The sequence below is a fragment of the Enhydra lutris genome, unplaced genomic scaffold, assembly GCF_002288905.1.
Source record: "Enhydra lutris kenyoni isolate GAN:26980312 unplaced genomic scaffold, ASM228890v2 scaffoldscaffold64, whole genome shotgun sequence".
In the NCBI taxonomy this organism is placed as follows: domain Eukaryota; kingdom Metazoa; phylum Chordata; class Mammalia; order Carnivora; family Mustelidae; genus Enhydra; species Enhydra lutris.
The window spans coordinates 1,532,308-1,549,853 of NW_019154148.1; the positions used below are offsets into that span (position 1 = coordinate 1,532,308).

The 17,546-nt window shown below is 45.6% G+C and overlaps 1 protein-coding gene across 1 annotated transcript in view; it reads right to left on the reverse strand.

Annotated features, from left to right (window-relative positions):
* Positions 1-17,546, reverse strand: part of LOC111158931 (TNF alpha induced protein 8) — a 114,316-nt gene that overhangs the window by 40,050 nt on the left and 56,720 nt on the right. The window lies entirely within an intron of this gene.

Here is a 17,546-nt window from a genome sequence, read left to right on the forward strand (position 1 = left end):
AGAGGTGGGCGTCCTGACTTCGGAAAATCTTTGTTTGATCTTCCAAGGAGCGAGGAAGGGAGCTGACCCTGATGTGCCTGTCTTAATGGAGGTAGTTTACAGAGCACTAGTTCCACCACCGATCTAAGGCAAAAATCCTCTAATAACGCACCTGAAAGATCGATTCGGGAACTGGAAGAAAACTTTACTTCCTAGCGACTTTCTTTTTCATTTCCCATTTTTATATGGGAAAACAAAACAAAACAAAAACAACAACAACAAAAAAAGAGAAGACGCTACGATATAAATTTAGTGAAAAGAATACAATAAAGACATGGATTTAAAGAGCCTGAATTTATCATTTTTATGACCTTGAGCAAATTCTTTACTCTCTCTGCACCGCCCCCCCCCCTTCCCTGACATGTAAAATGAGGATGAAAAGTAGTATTTGCTTTACAGATTTATGTTTGGTATGAAATAAGGTAATACAAGCAAAAAGGGATTTGAAAACCATAAGTACTACATAGATTATTACTAACTATTGCACCATTAAAAATAAATTTTTGTAAAGGATGCTCAGGTGTTTTACTTCCATATTGAGTTCAAACAGGAAAAAAGGATTTATGCAAGTCACAAGTAGTAGAAGTGATTATAAATATTAATATCAGGCCTAGATATTAAATCACTTCCTATTGCTGAATGATTCCAACATGCCTAAGACCCTAAGCAGACTTTTATGTCAATTTCACTGCAAGGGCAGGATGGCGAGAGGAAGGCATAGCCAATCGAGAAGAGAGAAGGGGAGAAACATCTGGAAAATATCAGCATTGCAGAGCCTCCTGAAAAGTGACCTCACCACAAAAAGGTTAACACTGTGCATCCTTCAGAAAGTCACGGTTAACTCTGCCATGCATTCTGGCTCAGGAGAGGCGGAGATGCATACTTCTCCCTCAGTGACCTCAAACTCCAAAGGAGACTTGCGATCATTTTGAACCCAGAGAAATGCTCCCTCACCAGTAAGAAGTGACATTCCGGGTCCTGCCCAAGGCATCATTCTGGGAGCCCTCCCTCCTGCACACATATCACCTGCCCTTGTCCTCCCTCCCAACAGCCCAAATGTCCATAGACGGCCACCAGGACCCCAAGAGGACCTCAGCAGGTCCTGAGTCACACAGATAAGATGGCTCCCATTCAGCTATAATTGGACTAGGATACAACACCTCCTTCAAGGTGATCATTATGCAAATTTAGACAACCCAAACTCCAAGCCCCAGCAGCTGCAGGCAGGGCTCCCTTTCACCTTCTCCCTTCCGAAGGGGCCCTCCTCAGAATTATTTATCAAACGTCCTTTTGCAAGTCCAATTATGGACAAATCACATGAGAGGTGCCAAAAGACATGTCCCTAGCGTTCTGTTTGTTTTCACACCAGATTCACAAAAAGGCCTTCAGGTTAGCCAAGGAGAGAAGGACTGCTGAATGAACAGACCCAGAACAGTCCCCTTCCTGCCAGGTCAGCCTTGTAATTCAATTTAGAGTCATTTTCGAGGCTCTATCTTTGAACACCTGGAAAAAAAAAACTTCTTTAGTATTTAAATGCAACCCAGCAGTCACCTTGGGGAAGGATATCCTGATCTAGCTCAAGAGCAAGGAATGTGCAGCCTATTTTGAAAGACTGAGTGTGCACAAGGACGCTGCTCAGTGGCCAGTATAACCTTGGGCAAAAAGCACCACCCCAGGTTCCCAACCTGCAAAGTGAAGCCAAAGGGCAGCTGATTCTCAGGCAGCTGAGTGGCTTGCCTGTCACTTCAGATCTGTGCTCCCTCAGTCACTTCATCTCGATTTTGCTTGGCTTTTGTTCCAAAGGGGATTGGTCACTTTTTAGCCTCCAGAGAGTAATGCTCTAGTACCTTACAAGGATTCACCTCTCATACTCAGAATCTGTTCACTCTTGAATATTTAAGAAATCCTCCCACTTGCTTTAGACTGGCCGTATATAGTTAGAAGTCATACCAACAGTCATTATAGACCAGCCCATGCAAAACAGCAATTAAGTTAGCAGCACTTGTACCATACCATAGTGAATACCATACTGCACTTACATATTAGGTTGAACTTCGACTCTTGTGGAGCAGTGGGTCTCCCCACTTCTGTGCCAAGATGGGAGAGGTAAAATGCTGTCTAAGATTCTGGTGGTGTTTTCATTCATCGGGCAATATCAAGTATGTGTATGTATCACATGTCAATGGGACCTGCTCATCTGGAGCTTACTGGTGTAATTTTGGTAATCCTTTTTTTTTTTTTTTTTTTTGGTCAGAAAGAGAGACAGAGACAGAGAGTGACTGAGCAAGCAGGGGAGCAGCAGGCAGAGGGAGAAGCAGGCTCCCCACTGAGCAGCTCCCTGCTCCCCATGTGGGGCTCGATCCCAGGACCCTGGAATCATGATCTGAGCCAAAGGTATATGTCAAAGGACATCAACCGACTGGTGTCCCTTAAAAAATAGGATTTTATTCAGACTTCCTAATGATCTCCCTTGGATCATCATGCCCATTTTACAGATAGGTCATTCAAGAAATGGAGGTTATATGATTTGTTCAAGATCCCAAAACTATGGGTGCCTGGGTGGCTCAGTGGGTTAAAGCCTCTGCCTTCAGCTCAGGTCATGATCTCAGGGTCCTGGGATAGAGGCCCGCATCAGGCTCTCTGCTTAGCAGGGAGCCTGCTTCTCTCTGCTCAGCAGGGAGCCTGCTTCCCCCTCTCTCTCTGCCTGCCTCTCTGCCTGCTTGTGATCTCTCTCTCTCTCTGTCAAATAAATAAATAAAATCTTTAAAAAAAAAATCCCAAAACTAAGTAATAGTGTTCTTCAGACTGCAGGCTTCCTATCTAGACTTTCTGACTCTCTGAAACTACTCACATAAAATTCAAGTCCTTTATTTTGCAGAAAGGTAACTCAAAGACGGCTACACTGGGAGGTTTCCAGAGTTTGAGCTGACCTGGAGGCTAACATAGCTCAACTCGCTCTGTCTGAAGGCTTAGATCACAGGCTCCAATGAAAGTTACTCTATTCCTGATATTTGATGTTTTAAGTAAGCTATAAGTTCAATGGTTTCTATTTATTCAGCTACATGAAACCACTACTATTTTTTTTTTTTTTTTAATTAAAAGTTCAGTCAGAACCCTAACTAAAGCTGCTGGGCTATGAGTCTGCCAAGAGCAGGGAAAAGACCACCAGGCTTGGTGGGGGGAAAACTGGGACTGACCACCATAAACCCAGGAAGCACCACCTCCTGTACATTCGGGGGCAAATCATACAAACTCCCTTTCTTGAATGACATATCTGTAAAATGGGTATGATGACCCAAGGAGATCATTGGGCAGTCTGAATAAAATTTTTTTTTTCTTTTAAATTCCTTCTCCTCTCACTTTTCTGCTAAAAACGGGCAAGCCAGAGGTGCCTGGGTGGTGTAGTTGGTTAAGTAAACCGACTCCTGGTTTCGGCTTAAGTCATGATCTCAGGGTCATGAGATCGAGCCCCACACTGGGCTCTGTACTCAGTGCAGAGTCTGCTCAAGATTCTCTCCCACTCTGCTCTCTGGCTTGTTCTCTCCCTCTCTCTAAAATAAATAAATAAATCTTAAAAAAAATTTTTTTTTAAATGGACAAGCCACTGAACCTCTTTGGGCTTCTGTGTGCCCATCTATAAAATGGGGTCCATGCCAACTTACTCAACAGAGGAAAAACAATAGTGAAATGAGGCAGGAATGTGACAAAGCACTGAAAATTCTGAAATCCCCCCTTGGACTCTCTCCTGAATACTTTTGTGAATGAGGCCAGGTTGTTTTAGGTTGTGGAATATGTATCTGGAAGCCCTAAATGCTGGCCCTACAGACGTTCCAGATAGGAACGGCAATCTAACATGAGGGGTCCAGCAACAGAACATGAACACGGAAGGACTGAACCTTCTCACTGTGCCCTTAACTGGGCAGCACAGGGATAACATGAGGGGGGTAACTGATGGGATTCACCAGGGAGAAGTAAGGCAGGTGTGAGACTGAGCCTGGAAGGCACCATGTCACACCAGATTCATGAATAACCGGGCTTTCTTCCAGAAAAGCAGCTAGATGAAAAAGTGACCAATAGTGATAGTCACAAAAACTCCAATTTGGAGGTAACCTTGGCGCTCACGGCTTTAATCCTCTAGGTGGCTGGTGAAGCGATCTCTCACTCACATCCCAGGCAGTAAGCATTCATCCAGACTTTCCCTGATGACCTCTAGGCAGAGACGCACTCTTTTGAGAGCCTTATCTCCTTTATGATCATTAGGAGGTTCCCCTTTATAAGAAACTGCAACTCAAAGGCGGTGACTGTCAAATTCTTGCCACTCTAACCACCGTTTTACACCTTCTGGCAAGGAAATAATTCTTTAACACAACAGAGACAGATTTGGATGGGGGGAGGGGGAAGCAAGAGCAGGAGGGGCAGAGGGAGGAGAGAATCGCCAGCAGGCTCCATGCTCAGTGCAGAGCCCGACGCAGGGCTTGATCTTATGACCCTGAGAGATCATGACCTGAGCTGAAATCAAGAGTCAATTGCTTAAGCAACCCATTGCTTGAGCCACCCAGGTACCCCAAAAAACACAGATTTTTAAACTGGATTGTCTTTTTTAACAAGCCAGGGGAGATCCCCCTTGTGTTGGCTGTAACGGACTGCAGTTGAACATAACGTGGAGACAGTTATGCAATTTTCCAGTGCCAGCCACACATCTGTTACTGGTTATGGTGAAGAATTCAGAAGCAAGCCTCTCTGGATGAGTAGGCGGCAGTGATCATCTCTTTTCTCTTCCATGCGCTCACGCTAAGGCCGTAGAAAACGCTGCCAAGACAGGTTGGTTAATTGCATGTGAGGAGTGAAGAAGCTTCATTCTGGTTTCTGAAGAAAATGTGAAATCCACAAGGCAACAAAAGTCGTGCTTGCTATGTGGAATTTGGACCGTACGTTGACTGCTGGTCTGAGATCCGTTTGAAAGTCTAATCTGCTCCAAGGTGTCCTGATTTGCTTTTGACACTGAGTTTCTGACATGGGTAGAATTGCTATTAAATTAACATCTGTGCCAGCTAGTCACTGTTGAAGGGGCAGAAAGGCTGGTAGGCAGAGTAGGACTGGGCAGGCTTGCCAGGTGAAAACAAGGCTGAAACTCAACAGACAGACTCAGCAGGTGGTAAAACTATGAACCAAAGCAGAACTTCTCCAAACATCATTTTGGTGGGGGTGGGGGAAGAGAGGGCTATTTTGTAGGTAACACTGAAAGGCAGGGGTCAGTTTTTCCATTTGAACAGGTCAGGTTGCAAAACTTCAGCCATTCAGCTTCTCCTTAAAGAAGAGCTGTAGAAATATGCAATCGTTATGATTCACTAAGTTGGAGACATCACCAAAATAACTAACTTCTCTGAGAAGCTGCTAATATGAACAAGGGTGCCCGTCTGACGAGAAAAGGCCCTAGGAAGCCCATCCATTTCCCAGAAGACACAGAAGAGAGTTGAAACTCATACCCTTACTCAATTTGAAATCTACTCCAACAGACTTCTGACTACTGAACTCAGCAAAGTGCCATCATATGCCATTTAACTTTCTCTATTTTAACAAGGTACAAGCCGCCCAAACGAGAAAGAGAGAAACCGCAATCATCTAAATGCATTTGCTGGGACGCCTGGGTGGCTCAGTCAGTTAAGCGTCTGCCTTCAGCTCAGGTCACGATCCCGGGATCCTGGGATCCAGTCCCGCATGGTGGAGAGCCTGTTTCTCCCTCTGCCTACCGCTGCCTCTGCTTGTGCTCTCCCTCTCTCTCTCTATGCCAAATAAATAAATAAAATCTATAAAATAAATAAATGCATTTTTTGCCATTCCATATAATGATTTTATGCTGCAGGGCAAGCCTGAGATGGAGCTAGGATAGACTGGTCCCTCCCCGACTCTTGTCTCTGTATGTTCTCCTCACACAGTGAGCAACTCGTGTGCTGAGGGTCAATGTTGTACTGAAGGCTATGTATTTTTTCCCACACCAAAGCGCCTCCAAGGACAAGCCAACTATTTCATCTAGCAACCCATTCTGATGGTCAAGGAAGCACTTGGACAGTAAGTCTTCTACTTACTGGAAAATGCTATGTTATTCTCCAATCTGGTAACTTTCTAAGAGGCTTTCAAAAATAATATTATCCCAGGCTGTTTTGACTTTACCCATGACTCTTCTGTCCTCTTAACTGAACTGGCACCTTAGATTCTCATATGTTGAGTGCTGTGGTCAGAAATGTTGGAACAGACTCATCAGTTTAGCTCCGAGATCCCCAAATTGTATGCCATGGTGCCGAGGGCAAGCTCACAGGGGTGTCGCAGGATATTTTAGATTTTTGAGGAAAACAAAGCATTATTCAACATCTCTCAGAAACTATATGAACTCCTACTTTGAGCAAGTTCACAGTGTAACACTAGATGGTGTTACATTTCGTTTAATGACATCATTTCTTTGCAAAGCTAGGCTGTTGGCAGTTGCCGTGATAAAAAGCAAGTATTATATTTAAAAAGTACATAAGACAGGAAATTACGGTAGTGAGATCCAACCTGATCTCAAGGTTTGAGAAGTTGTGAGCTGGGCAGTGATCCATTTATGGCCCGGCAGCCCCAAATTCACCCTTCATCACCTGCTCTGAGCAAAGAAAGATGGGACTTGGAATACATTTTCTCTTTTGCCAGCCAGCACAACTCTAAGCTCTGTCAGTGGGGTGCACTGTAGAGACATTACGGGAAGAAAAACTTTCCCTTCTTGGTTCTGGTGTGCTTTTTCGAGAAACCTCCTCAGAGACAGATTTCCTCAGCATCGTAGCAGGTGGATTTCCAGCAAGTTCTATAAGCACAGTGTTACAGCGACTTCTCTGCCATCCAAGGAGCTGTGGCAAGCCATCCTCTGTCCATTAAGGAACAAGGGGGATGCTCATTCTTGGTGCTCTATTTTGAACCCATGGTAAGTGGATGCCACTCTAGCTTTCCCTCTTTTCCTAACAATTCTCTTCACTGGCTAGATAGTCCTCATTAAAGTTAGTATTTCTTTTGTTTTCTTTCTTTGTTATTGTTAATTGTGGTAAAATGCACATCACATAAAATTTGCCACTTTAATCATTTTTAAGCATACAGTTCAATTGTACTAAATGCCTAACATTGTTGCGCAACCCTTACCACCTCCCATTTCCAACACTCTTTTCATTTGCAAAACTGAAACTCTGTACCCATTAAATGCCAACTTTCCATTCTCCCCTCCCCTCAGGCCCAGCAACCACCATTCTACTTTCTGTCTTTGAACCTCACTACCGTAGACATCCCATATAAGTGGAATTACAGCGTATTCGTGTTTTTGTGTGTTGACTGTCATATTTCTCTTCATGTCCCAAAGGTTCATCCGTGGTATAGCTTGTGCCAGAATTTCCTACCTTTTTGAGGCTGAATGATAGTCTGTTGCATGTAGATATCACATACCACATTTTGTTGATTCATGGACCGTTCAGTAGGCAACTGGGTAACTAACCCCTTCTGCCTCTTATGAACAATGCTACTGCCAACAGGGGTGTGCCAAGACCTGTACAAGTCTCTGCTTTCAGTTCTTTGGGGGTCCATTCCCAGAAGGGGAATTGATAGATCTTACAGTAATTTTCTATTTTTCACCTTTTGAGGAGCCACTTAGTATAACGCTAGTTCATATTTATTTCTATGAAACCTTCCTGTTCCCATTATCATGTCTCCTGATTGGATCCTGGCTGAACCACACAAGGCCCAGCAGGAACAACTCGTTCCACTAGTCACTGTGGTGAAGAATGAAATAAAAGCATTCTTTTTTTTTATCTTTCGACTTATACATATCATGTTTTCCACACAGGTAGTTATTTAGAACCAAGCACTTAAGTGAAACTGTGAGGTATTCCTTGGGTCCAAGAAAATGATGTGAAAATAAGACAGAGACATGATGGGGTCCATGAGTAAGCACGTCGGGAACCTTAGCTCCTGCCTATGTTCCCAGCTGTCTGGAGGGTCTGTCCGCTTTATCCTTCCAACTGAAGGAACAGACATACCCATACCCCACCCCCACCAGCAGCGACCCACACACACAACATCTTGATTTTCTTCATGATATCAAATTATTTCTCACTTGAGGTGACAGTGGCTAGAAGCCTCCCAAGGTCCTTGGCTTAGGCTGCTCTGTCTCCCCATATTTATTTATTTATTTCTAAAGATTTTATTTGCTTATTTGACAGACAGACACGAGTAGGCAGAGAGGCAGGCAGAGAGAGAGGAAGGGAAGCAGGTTCCCCACTGAGCAGAGAGCCTGAGGTAGGGCTCGATCCCAGGACCCTGGAATCATGACCCGATCATGAGGCAGGTTAAAGCAGAGGCTTTAACCCACTGAGCCACCAAGGCGCTCCTCCCCTTATTTCTAATCTCACTAAATCCCACAGTCAAAATGTTTGCTTGACAGACTTTCTTCCCTCCATTCCTATGGCTGTTAGTCCATCCATCACCTCCAGCTGGTATAATCTAACGGGTTGTAAGTCGATTTCCCTCAATGAGCCCAGGGGCAGACACCTTACACGTCCACAGAGGCTAGACAGACATAGACTAATCTGTGCCTGCCACAGGTCCTGGCTGCCTCCATCACTGCATCCAGGCAGACACAGAGATATGGAGGTGGCGGTAAGACAGTTGAAATGCTAGCTGGAGGACCACGCTCTCCCCCAGAGGGCGAAGGCCACCAATTACGGATGCAGGACGCGGCCAGGGGCAAAACCATGAATGTGCACCCCCCTACAAGCAGAAATGAATGATCTGAAAAGCACTCATTCAGAAACTTCAATGCTTGTTTTCATTCACTGGAAATTACTGGAAACAAACATTACAGAGAACCATGACACCTTTGCAGCCACAGGCTGCCTTGTGGGAGGAGCTGCTGCCACTGTCTATTTTTCCTCCTATGTTACACCATTGTTGTCGTTGTTGTTTGAACCCCTCCCAAAACCTTGCTTGTGATTCCTCCAGAAAGCCTGCGGACACCCACGTGAACCTACACTTCCCAAGTGAACTTCTATTACATTTAAAGCTGATCATCGTGATGTTCCTTGTCTTCTGACGCAGATTTGAAAGCTCTTAAAAACACACGATTATACCTTGTGGGGTTCTCCCCCCACCTCTTTCTTAAGGAGAAGAACATGTTGGATGCTTCGAGGGCACCATGGCACTAATAAAATCATCATCAGATCCACTGGTAATATTGAATTATGACAACATGTAAGAACCATTTCCAGTTCCCCTCCCCTCCAAACTACATTATGAGGAAGTGTGTCCATAAATCTCTGTGCCCTTCAAAGAAACACAGAAAGAAAATTTGCATTACATCCCAAGAGCTGACGCTGGTGATCTGCAGCCATCCATAAATCTGTCAGGTTTACAAAAAAGTCCATCAGATAAAAGAGCCAAGAAGAAAATAACTCTGACAGCTGCAAACCTTCTGTTTTTACAACAGGCACAGAATGGACGCACTTCCTTTTAACATCTTCATAAACACAGAGCAATGAGCAAAGGCAAACGTCCCCGGTAGAAGCCACTGGACTCTGGCACCCCCACACATGCCCTCGGAACCATTACTAGGCTGGACTGAACCCAATTCCAGTTCCCCGGATGGTATTTCCAGGGCCAGCAAGGCGCTGGCAGCAATGGCTCACCTTCAAAGAGCCGCGACCTCGTCATCCTCAGATCAGGAGTTTTGTTCCCTTTAGGTGAAGAACTAACATCCGGCATGGGGTCACCAAAATATATATACTAATAAATCCCAGATGGGGATTGCAGGTATCTCTTTACTCAAGGCAAGAACGGCTCTTGGGCGATTAATAGTCTATTCATCTGGTCTCTTGGGAATGAGCTCCCCTTCAGGGGCTGTTTGTGTTTATAATACGCCGTGTTTTCTATTTTTTTTTTTTAAAGATTGTATTTATTTGAGAGAGAGAGAAAGTGCACAAATGGGGGAGTGGTAGACAGAGGGAGAGGAAGAAGCAGGCTCCCCGCTGAGCAGAGAGCCCCATGTGGGGCTCAATCCCAGGATCCTGGGATCATGACCAGAGCTGAAGGCAGATGCTTAACCGACTGAGCCACCCAGGTACCCCAATACACTGTGTTTTCTAAAGCCAACTTGGGACCCACTGTTGCACAAGACATACTTAATTTTGTCATCTATGTGCTTAATGGATGAGATTAACCTTTGAATGTAAAAAGGCAGAACCTTGGGTGTCCCAAATACCCTATTATCTGGGCCAGAGGAAGGAAGCAATATTCCACTTAGCCATTGCCCCAAATTCTGAACCTGCAGCCCGGGTCAAAGCCAAGGAGGTTTATCTTTATATTCAGCTGTCTTAATATCATCAGGCATAGTTTATCAAGCACCTACTATGTGCTAAGTCTTGTGCTAGGCACACTTACAGAACACATCTCCATCTTACCATGTCTCAGCAAGGTAGTGCTTTCTAGTTCTTGAAGTGTGTCTGCACGCATTGCCACTGAGCCTCATAACAATTCCGTACGGAAAGAAATCTTGGGTTATCATTGGCTCCATTTGCTTCAGACAAGGATACTGATGCTCAGAGACATTCAGGGGCTGGACCAAGGTCCCTTAGCTAGGACTGAGACTGGAAGGCGGGTCCTCTGCCCTCATTCTGTGCTATTTTTCTCCCGCTATAGAGTCTTGGGTTGAGCAGAGCACCAATAATTTTATCCAAGACAAATACAGCATATGCTCCATCAGAAGAGGGGTGTGGGGTAGTCAAGAGAGGTCAGACAGCAAAGCTGACTGGCAGGAACTGAGCCTAGCTGACTTGGAGCAAGAGGGACTTTAACAGAAAGGGGGGAAATCCAGAGAGGAATAGGCATGGCAAGGGGAAGGGGAGGAGTCCCACTTCACACCTCAGAGTCCAAGGTCTAAGCAGTGCAACCAGTGAGGGGATGGGCTCGAGCCTCTTCTATCAGATCAGTTTCCCATAGGAGCTGAGCCCTTTCCCAGAGGGCTGCTGTTTCTATAAAGCCACAGCCTTTGATGAAAATATTTCTAACATACATTGCATAGAATATCTCCTCTTCACTAAACAAAGGCTAGGGAACATTACTATTATTTGTTTTACACAGCAGACCATTGTTGTTGATTACACTCTTCTATAGTACAGATATGAACCCACTTTGGCTCACTAAACCCTGCCAAAAAAAATTGTCCTTTTTCATTGTCATTATGCCCCATCAATAATTCCCACCCAAATTCAAGACACAAGGAGAGGCATGTGATCAAGATTTCACCTTCTTCTCAAATGCTCCTGAAAGCCCATCATAATATAGGTCTACAGAGAAGATACAATGCTCTTAACATAGCTGAGTCATGTTTTCAGAGGTGAGAGGAGGTGGGACGCTGGGTTCTCAAATCAGTAAAGAATAGTGTATATAGTTGAAATTATCTTAAAAGTTCCTTAAATGGGGGCGCCTGGGTGGCTCAGTGGGTTAAAGCCTCTGCCTTCGGCTCAGGTCATGGTCCCAGGGTCCTGGGATCAAGCCCTGCATGGGGCTCTCTCCTCCACAGGGAGCCTGTTTCCTCCCCTCTCTCTCTGCCTGCCTCTCTGCCTACTTGTGATCTCTGTCTGTCAAATAAATAAATAAAATCTTTCCAAAAAATTCCTTAAATGGCCCAAAAAATACAGTGATTATCCACATGCTTTTGGATCTCCATCATACTTATCAGTTCCTTTAAGAATTAGTCAATGTTTCTCTAGAACTGCCCATCAAATATTCAAGTTCTCCCTCCATGGCGATGATAAAAATCATTAGCACCCCCTTGCCTGGCTCTCTGAACAATGTGTTTCCTGTTCTGTTAGTGGTCAGAGCCCTCAAACCTCATCCACTCCTTTGGGTTCATCTACAGGGAGCCACTCCTTGGCCAACAGAAGCAATGAAGAGTTATTCCCTGGGAAGGGGCTGAATACACATGGCCAGGATTTCCAAACACTTGCCTTCTTCCTCAGAGCCAAATATCACTTTTCTTTTGTAAGATTTTATTTATTTACTTGACAGAGAGAGAGAGTAGAAGTAGGCAGAGTGGCAGGCAGAGGAAGAGGGGAAAGCAAGCTCTCTGCTGAGCGGGGAGCCTGATACAGGGCTTGATTCCAGAACCCTGGGATCATGGCCTAGGCTGAAGGCAGCCACTTAACCGACTGAGCCACACAGATGCCCCTAGATATCACTTTTTATCGACAGCACCTAACAACCCCTCTACATCTACTAATTGGAGGTCCAAGGGACCTAGGGAGAACCAAAGCTTGATGAAGGAAGCTGGGGTTGCATTGCCTGCTCTAGAAGAAGCCATAGATAGTGCTGTTCAGATGCTGTCTTCGTTTCTATAGTTCTCCAATCTGCAAATACTTATGGAACATTTACCATGTACAGGTATAAGGCAAATGGTACAGATAAAACACCACCAGTGTCTGTCCTCACGGACCCTATTGTATAGGCAGGGGAGGGGAAGACACTAATTAAAATATAATGTAAGTGTAAAAGCAAAAAAGTACGGGTGCTCTGAAATCGATTAGGAGTATGTAAATCAGTATGTATGTAAATCAGTCCTAGGGGAGGGAGTCAATCAGGGAAGGCTGCCTGGAAGAAGTAACGCCTAAGCTAAAAGGAACTGAGGTGGAGGGTGGAGAAATTAGCCAAGGTGGGGGAGATGGGGGAGAAAGGAAGGAAGAATGGTTCCTGGTAGAGCTAACAGGTGAAAAAACAACCCACCAGAAAGGAAAGCTAAAGAAAAGGTCAATGGATATGATGATGAGGTGGCCACTGTCTTTTCTTGGAGAAAAGACAATTAGGTAACATGATTAGACACAGAAGCCAAATTGCAAGGGGTTCGGGGATAAATTGCTGTTAAGGAAGTAGAGAAAGAATTGTGGACTATTCCTTTTGGACTCTCACAGAAAGGGAGAAACTGAGACTATTCTGGTGAGTAAGCACTAGGAGAAGAGCACAATTTTAGCACAGCTTTAACTGAGTGGCTTTGCTGAAGGAATATTTAAATCCCCATAACTCTCCCACTGGTCAGACACAGGGGAGCTGGGCACCATCAGTCTCTTACAAAACACATCTGCAGGAATTTTCATGGACTCTGACAGGAATCTGAATAATGGAAATAAAACAGGATAAAGCAGGAACCCTCCTCCATGTTCAGTGGCTGGTGGTAGTCCAACGGATCTTACCTGAAGCAGGGCCATGAAGGTGCTATCTCTGGGGTGTCTCGAAGTCTCCCCAGCCTTAAAATTATCCACTTAGCACTACAGGAATACTCTCATTAAAGGAGCAGGACTTTTGGTTAAATGTTGTCTTATTTCCTGTTGTACCATCAAGTTCTCTGAAAAATACAAGTGTCTCTTAAGGCCTGCAAATGACTCACACCTGAGCGTGTAAAGAGACCACGGGTTTCTTGGTTCCTTCCTGGGGGGTGCAGGGGAGAGCAGGAATGCAGAAATTAAGAACATGAGTATGGAGAGGCATGGAAGGGGTGGGAAAGAGTGAATACAAGCTTGTCCCTTTCAGATTCCTTCCTGGTCCTTGCCCCCAAGCTGGCCTAACTCAGAGAAAAGGCAAAGAGGAGTGACTATACCCAGCAGACAACGGGCAAGGCAGGAGTGTGCCTTTCCAATGTGGGAGGTTCCTTGTTTTGAGGGGCACAAATTTTTTTTATTTTTTAATGCTCTAAAATACTCAGAAGTGTTTTGGATGAGATTTCCATCTTCGCTTCTCTAAATTGATTCAGCCTCCAAAAGTCAGGAACCAAAGGAACAATATCCATGAGGACGTTATTTCTTTGGAAGCATTTCCAGTTTGTGGGTCAAAGCTAGGGTGGCCTACTTACCCCAGGGATCGCCTTGTCATCTAAGGTAAAGAGCTAAAATCCACTGAGAAGCAAAATGACAAAGGGCTCATATCTGTAACATCTGACATTTCTGAGGCTGAGCAAACGTCCGTGACAGCTGAAGTTCGCTGATTCATAGCCCAGGAATCCACACACTGGTAGCCTTAGGACTGAGTCCAGCCATAGAAGGATTTCTTGGATTGGATAGATTTTGTTTTTCATCTCAACATCAATGCCTGGGGATGGGACCTGTTCTCTCCAAGTCAGCCCCAGGTGTCATAACCTCCAACAGTTCGTAGAAAGCAATATTTTCACATTCCCGTTTCTTACCTGGTTCTGGCAAACATTTGAGTTTGGGACCTCTGGTTTATCCAGACTGACACGGAACACAAACCATTTCTCTCCCATTAGGTAGAGCTCCACAGCCGACCGTTTGGTGCTGGTAATTGAGCAACGAGAGCACGAAAAACCGAAAAACCACAACTGTGTGCAATACCCCTTGTAATCAGACTCTTACCAAAACAGGAGACAAAAAAAAAAAAAAAAAAAAAAGTACAGCGAGGCCTGCGGGTCCCAACATAAGCCATGTGACCACAGCTTTGAAACCATGTTTCAACAGAAGTATCGGCCAGCACTGGTCACCATCCGATCTCGCCCTGCGTCCTCGGCTCCCGCAAGACCCCTGCCATCTGGAACGTCACAGAACACAAGCCTGGCAACCAGCATCCAAGCCAGGCCTGGCAAAGGAAACAACGCCTCTATTTAGGGGATCTGTAGTAGGCAACTAACACGCAAGTTGGAGCCTTTCGCATCCAGCCCTGAGTCAGACCAGCTGCTTGGTAGCTCCTGAGGACACCTGCAGGACGCCACACAGAAACCGCCATCTCCCATGTGTCTGTATGCCCTGGCCCAGGGGAGTTCTGCTCCCGACCCTGCACCCCGCCACAGTTCCACATGATGCCTCCTATCACAGCCCGCGCAGAACCCAAGAACCAGAAGGCGAGGGCTTTGGGGAAGCTTTGCAAGTCCTCTTGTTCAATCTCAGCTCCAGCTTGCTCATCAATGAGAGATGATCAGGCCCCGGAAGTTGATACGGCACATCCAGAGCTCATCATGCAAGTGTCTTAATGGGCACTAGAACCTCCATCTCAAAGACCTCCGCTGTGGAAGCGGCCCCCTGTGACAGAGCATCATGCCTTTAAAGACGCCTGCATCCTTCTGGAGCCTAACCCAGTGTCTTGGACTGGTTTTCTGCCACACCTGCGGGTGCAGTCTGGCTCACTTGAGGTCATCATCAGGGTTTGGGTCAAAGCCCACCTAAAATAAAAGGCTCCTTGGCCCTGCCTGGCCTTCTGTGTGTCTAGTCCCATCACGGATGTGGCAGGAATACTGACTGGCTGGGGACAGGGCTCTGGAGTTTGGAATTCCATTCACCACTCATGGAGGTCATGTACAAAGATAAATACCTACCTCTTTTCTTTCCCTTAAGATTTATTTATTTATTTGACAGAGAGAGAGAGGGCACAAGCAGGGGGAGCAGCACGAGGGAGAAACAGGCACCCCGCTGAGCAAGGAGCCCGACGTGGGACTTGATCCTAGGGTCCTGGATCATGACCTGAGCCGAAGGCAGACTGAGCCACCCAGGTGCCCCAAAAGTGTTTTTTCTTTGTACACTGTGCCTTTTTTCTCCCCCTGGAGCCCTTGTATGTTGCCCTAGTCCCTTCTCCTGACCTTGACGGCCATTCTCCTAGAGGGATCATCTAAAATAAACAAAATAACATCCTGTATGACTGACTGCCCTGTTTTGTTTATTTGTATTCAGTTTCAAAATCTACATTATCCAGAGTCCAGTAATATCAGTTAAAATAGATAAAATAACCAGATATGACAATTATGCTCATGTCTATAAAACATAAGGGTATTCTTTACAGGAACAAATGGCCTCATTACATTGTTTTAAAAGAAAAACTATATTGGACTTCAGTGTCTTATGGGGACACATAATTACCATAGATGGAAGGGGCTGCCTGTAATTAATTTTCTCTAGTTCTTATTCTCATTGTTCAGCGCTTACAAGACCAGGTCTATGATACTTTGGGGATGCCCCATTGACCTCTGAGAATTTCCCTTCCTGATCGGCGGTACTGTTGGGGTTCAAGGAGGGTATGTCTTTGTTCTCCCTGACAGCATCTGTGTCACTGTCATGGGGTTGGGGGATGGGGCACTGGGAATCCAATATGGAGGGTTCCATTCACTGTATTATTATACCACAGCCGGTCATCAAGTAAGAAGCAACAGGGGAAAATAAACAAAAAAGAAAAAAACACAGTGAAAGGAAGTCTGTTCAGCAGACAATGGTGGCCCACTCAATGTCCCTCCTATCCGCCCTGCTTGAGGGGGCAGTGTGCTATTTGAGGGAGACACGGAGTCCATCCCTAACTCTCAGGTTTACCCTGACCAATCACCTCAGGCACAGTAATCTTAGCTTCCTTGCCATAGAGTTGTTGTGTTTGTTTGTTTTTTAAAGATTTTATTTATTTATTTGTCAGAGAGAGAGAGAGAGAGCACAAATGGGGGAGCGGCAGGCAGAAGAGAGGGAGAAGCAGGCTCCTTGCCTAGCAGGGAGTCTGATGCAGGACTCTATCCCAGGACCCTGGAATCATGATCTGAGCCAAAGGCAAATAGATGGTTAACAGACTAGCCACCCAGGTATCCCCAGTGACTGGTTTAGACAACCCAAACCTATGCCACTCACCACTCCCTTCTATAGCCAATAAACTGGTTTAAGACTGGGCACTGAGACATGAGATATTTGCTGGGGCTTCTGGAAGAGGTCACTCGCTCCTCTGATAGAGTTGCCAGAAGCCAGTTCTCTCTCTCTCTCCTGCTGGACAGTGCGTTGTACATGTGAAGTTAGCACTGCCGCAGACAGTTAACCACCATGAGAGAAACTGCATTGCTGAGGATGAAACTCAACCACAGAGGGCAGATTAGAAAGAAAATGGGTTCCTGACATCACTGAGCGGCTAAACCAAATCTCATTCCAGTTATGCAAGCTAATAAAAAATTCTCTTTTGTACGAGCCGATCCAAACTGGGGTTTCTCTTTCTTGCATAATAAGAGCCGTAAGTGACAGACCATTCTGGACAGCTAATGAGGAGCACGCTAGAGGACTTCTAATCTTGCTTCCGGCTTTACCACGTGCCCAGCCCCTAAAGGACAGCGGGTAAAGGAGGCCCAGAATACACAGACGACCAGTACTTGCTCCCCCATTTCCTCAAGCTGGCTGCCTAACCAAGTCAGAAGACAGCCTGGAAACCCCATCTCCTGCAGAGTCAAGTCTTGCCTGTCTGACGGCAGTGATATAGCCAAGCACAGAGACCCAAGGGCGGGGGATACTGAGCAACCTCAGTGACACAGACAGGGCAGAGGCTCTGAGGGACAGGACGTGGGTCCTCCACTCCCAGTATGGCGCTGCCCCACCATCCCCGACGGAACCTCCTGAGGGACCTGGGACGGGAACATCCTTGTCATGAGGGGGGTTTGCCTCCCTTGCAAAAACAGCAAGACTTGAAGGCAGGAAAAAGTAAAAGCACCCCCA